Source organism: Mandrillus leucophaeus, unplaced genomic scaffold (genome assembly GCF_000951045.1).
Source record: "Mandrillus leucophaeus isolate KB7577 unplaced genomic scaffold, Mleu.le_1.0 Scaffold71, whole genome shotgun sequence".
In the NCBI taxonomy this organism is placed as follows: domain Eukaryota; kingdom Metazoa; phylum Chordata; class Mammalia; order Primates; family Cercopithecidae; genus Mandrillus; species Mandrillus leucophaeus.
The window spans coordinates 6,169,078-6,173,921 of NW_012107697.1; positions in this window are offsets into that span (position 1 = coordinate 6,169,078).

The window sequence follows — 4,844 nt, forward strand, 5'->3', positions numbered from 1 at the left end:
TTTTTTTTTTGTAAGCAGAGATGGGGTTTTACCATGTTGGCCGGGCTGGTCTTGAACTCCTGACCTCAGGTGATCCGCCTGGCTCAGCCTCCCAAAATTCTGGGTTTAGGAGCATGAGCCACTGCACCCTCCTTCTCTCATTTTTATGCTAAGGAAACTTAAGCATGTTCAGAGCAACTCAGGCAAGTCTAGACCCTGAAAACCTCAGGCAGGAATTCCAGCAAGGATTTAGGGCAGGAGGGAAAGGTAGTTAGGTAAAGGACCTGCCTTAGTGAGGAGGGGGCTGCAGGTGTGGCTGGAATTCTGAGACACCAGACATCAGAGGTGCCTGAAATTTCCCTGCTTGGCTCTAATGCCCTAGGGTGGCCAATCAGTCTGTAAACACTGAACACTTATTAGTGATCTATGGCTTCATAACAATTTACTCCAAAACTTAGTGGCTCACAACAACGAGAATCAATTTTTATCTCTAATGATGTATGTAAGTCAGGAATTCCAAAGCAGCTTGGTTGGGTGTTTCTGGCTCAGACCTTCTCATGAAGTGGTGGTCAACAGGTCAGCCAGGGCTGCAGTCATCTGAAGGCTTGACTGGGGACAGAGATCCAGGTTTTCAAGGTGGTTCACTCACACAGCCAGCAAGTTGGTGCTGGCTTTCAGCGAGAGCCTCCGTTCCTCTCTCTGTGCGTCCCTCCACAGAGCTGCTTGAGTGTCTGTATTTGGTTTGAAATTGTTGCATAGAAAATTACCACAAACTTAGTAGGTTAAAACAGTACCCATTTATTATTTCAGTTCTGTAGGTCAAAAGTGCAGGCAGGCTGAACTGCTCTCTCTGCTTCCAGGGCCAAAATCAAGGTGTCAGCTGGTCTCGGTTCTCAATGGGAGGTTCTAGGGAAGATTCTGCTTCCAAACCCATTGAGGTTGTTGCCAGAATTGTTCCATGCAGTTTACAGGATTGAGGTCTCCATTTTCTGGCAGGCTGTTAGCTGAGGGCTGCTCTCAGCTTCCAGAGGCCACTCTCAGGCCCAGGGGCTCCCTCTATTGTTAAATCAGCAACAATGCATCAGGTCCTTCTTGAGCTTTGAATCTCTCTGCCTTCCTCTTCTGCCCCCAGCTGAAGAAAACTCTCAGCTTTTAAAGGGCTCATAGGATTAGATTGGGCCCACTCACTCTTCCTATTGTAACATCAACTGATTAGTAAACTTAATTACATCTGCAAAATCCCTCTTGCCATGCAACATAAGATAGTGATGGGAGGCCGGGCATGGTGGCTTGCACCTGTAATCCCAGCACTTTGGGAGGCCAAGGTGGGCAGATCACTTGACATCAGGAGTTCAAGACGAGCCTGGCCAATATGGCAAAAACCTGTCTCTACTAAAAATACAAAAAACAAACAAACAAAAAACAATAGCTGGGCCTGCTGGGATGCACCTGTAGTCCCAACTATTTGGGAAGCAGAGGCAGGAGAATCACTTGAACCTGGGAGGCTGAGCTTGCAGTGAGCTGAGATCATGCCACTGCACTCCAGCCTGGGCGACAGAAAGAGATTCTGTCTCCAAAAAAAAAAAAAAATAGTGATTGGAACACACTAGAGTGCAAATATTATAGGGGCCAGCAGAGTATGAGATTTCCAGTTCTTCCATGTCTTCACTAACATTTGGTAGTATCTTCTTTTCTCACTTTTACTGTCCCTGCTGGCCATTTAACACTATTAATTCAGCAAGCACTTACTGAGTCTCCACAACTTTGTGCTGAGTGCCTAAAATCACGTAAACATGAACCAAGTAGGTACTCAATAAATATTTGTTGGCTGATTTTCCAGATGTTGGAGACATAAAATTAATTAGACATGAACTCTGCTCTCAAGGAGCTTAAAAGTAAATATGTAGAGAAAGACTGATGACCAGCACATAAACAACACAATAAAAAAGCAATAAGGGCCAAAAGGAGGGGAATTCAGAAGAAAGAGAAAATGCCTTTTAATTTAGAAAGACTCAAATCAAGGGAAACATCCTTGAGTGAGTGGTATTTGAATGGGTTTTGTAAGAACAAATTAGGATTTAGATATGCAGAGGTGATGGAGAACAGTGGTAGTGGCTAATATTTCAAACAGACAGAAAGAGCATGAGTGAGGCTGGGCGCGGTGGCTCATACCTGTAATCCTAGCACTTTGGGAGGCTGAGGTGAATGGATTGCTTGAGCTCAGGAGTTTGACACCAGCCTGGACAACGTGGTGAAACCCCAACACTACAAAAAAATACAAAAATTAGCCAGGCATGGTGGCACGTGCCTGTAGTTCCAGCTACTTGGTAGGCTGAGGCAGGAGGATCCCTTGAGCCTGGAAGATCAAGGCTGCAAAGAGCTGAGATTGCACCACTGCACTCCAGCCTGGGTGCAGAGTGAGACCCTGTCTCAAAAAAAAAAAAAAAAAAAAGAAAGAAAGAAAGAAAGAAAAAAGAAAGGAAGAAAGAAAAGAAAAGTCTCAGTGATAAAGATTCTCCGGTCTAAGAACTGCACACTTGGAGCTTTCTGAACACTTTCAATGCCCAGAGGTATTTTGTTTGGTCTTCTCAATCAAATTTAAATTTGAATGCATTTCGTAGAGCATGCATTTTGTAATTCTAGTTTAGTCAATACAAGATCCTGTTGTCCTCAACCCGTCTTCAGCCTCTTCATAGATTTATGGTATCCACCTGGCATCTGAGGGATTTGTGTTTGAGAGCATGGAGTTCAATCCGTTTGTTTTACACATAAGAAAACTGAAGCTCCAAAAAAGTTAAATGACTCAAGGAAGTACTGAAAGTCAGTGGTGGAGTTTCTACCTGAATTCCAGCCTCTTGATGTCCTGTCTGAGCTTCTTTGGCAGAGGCTGATAGACTAAGGAGCTCCGTCACTCTTAGATAAACCCGCTTTGGCTGTCAACCAATATGTATGTTTGTTTTTTCTTGAGAGAAGTTTTATAAAGGAAGAGGGAGGAGTTCACGATTCCTAGGCAAAGAAGAGGAGAGAGGCTGAAATGTGCTTCCTTTTTTTCATTTTGCTTGGACCTAAATGGAGGAAATTTCTTAACTAAAATTAAAAGGCAACTAGAATATCTCTTCCCATCTCATGAAATACATTGCTTTCTAAAGTCAACCGAATCCAAGCAGCTGACTTTCAAAATGGGGCCGAAGGAAACTCTAAAGTGCCACCTGGTGGCCATCTTCAGCACACGCGAAAAGGAAAAGGGATTGCAGTGAGATATTTGATTCAGGTAGGGCTGATAGCGTAGAAAACTCCCCAGCAAAAAAAGTGGTATTAAAAGTAACAAGAAAGGCCGGGCGCGGTGGCTCACGCCTGTAATCCTAGCACTTTGGAAGGCCGAGGAGGGCGGATTGCCTGAGTTCAGGAGTTGGAGAATAGCCTGCGCAACACGGTGAAACCCCGTCTCTACTAAAATACAAAAAATTGGCTGGACGTTGCGGCGTGCGCCTGTAGTTCCAGCTACTCGGGAGGCTGTGGCTGGAGACTTGCTTGAAACCGTGAGGCGGAGGTTGCAGTGAGGTTCAGGACTTTTAAAGCACTTGTGAGAATGTCTTCCCATAGGACTAAGGAAACAGGTGATACAGAAACAGATAAGGACATCCGGTGAGAGGAGTAAGGTAGGAAGGGATGAGGGTTCTAACCTTCCTACAGGCTTGTGAGTACTTAGCCTGGGGATGTTTTTCCAAGCCTTCAAGTTGTCTGCAAGAGAGACAGTTCCATATATATGGTGTTTTTCAATATATTTTTACAAATACTATTTATGTTTTAAAATACGCATTGAACATGGAGAAACACCGTCTCTACTAAAAATATAAAATTAGCTGGGAGTGGTGGTGCATGCCTGTAATCCCAGCTACTCGGGAGGCTGAGACAGGAGAATCGCTTGAACCCATGAGGCGGAGGTTGCAGTGAGCCAAGATCGCGCCATTGCGCTCCAGCCTGGGCAACAAGAACGAAACTCCGTCTCAGAAAAAAAAAAAAAAAAGCACTGAATGTATTACAGGTTTATAACATAACCACAATAAAAGAGGTGAGAAAAAAGATTTAAGTAACTTTGGACTGTTATTTAACTATATACTCTAAAGGTAAAGAGCACACAATATTTTACTGTATTTAGTAAATTTGTTTTTCACAAGGCTGTAGGTTAGAAATTCTAAAATTGTTTTAGGTGTAATCTAGTGTTGAACAAATAGGTAAATATATTGTGAATAATAACCACCAAATTTTTTACTGTCAGAGAAAGGAATTAAAAACAAGAAAGGGAAATAATATAATGAACCCTGAAAACTGGAATGGAACGGGAGGTATCAATATAAAATCATAGTTTTTTTTGTTTTTTGTTTTATTCAGACGGAGTCTCTCTCTGTTGCCCAGGCTGGAGTATAGTGGTGAGATCTCAGCTCACCACAACCTCCATCTCCCGAGTTCAAGCAATTCTCCTGCCTCAACCTCCCGAGTAGCTGAGACTACCGGCGTGCGCCACCACCTCCGGCTAATTTTTGTATTTTTAGTAGAGACAGGGTTTCACTATGTTGGCCAGGCTGGTCTCAAATTCTTTACCTTGTGATCCGCCCGCCTTAGCCTCCCAAAGTGCTGGGATTAAAGGCATGAGCCACTGCGCCTGGCAAAGTCATAGTTTTTAATAGAGACAGAAACAAGTACAGACATGTTTAAGTGTACACATACGTATATTTCCTAGCCCTGCTCACTGAGTGAGGAAGCAATGACACCCCAATGGCAGTAAGCATCTAGTGCCCAGATCTCTTTTTGTTTGTTTGTTTGTTTGTTTGAGACGGAGTCTCACTCTGCTGCCCAGGCTGGAG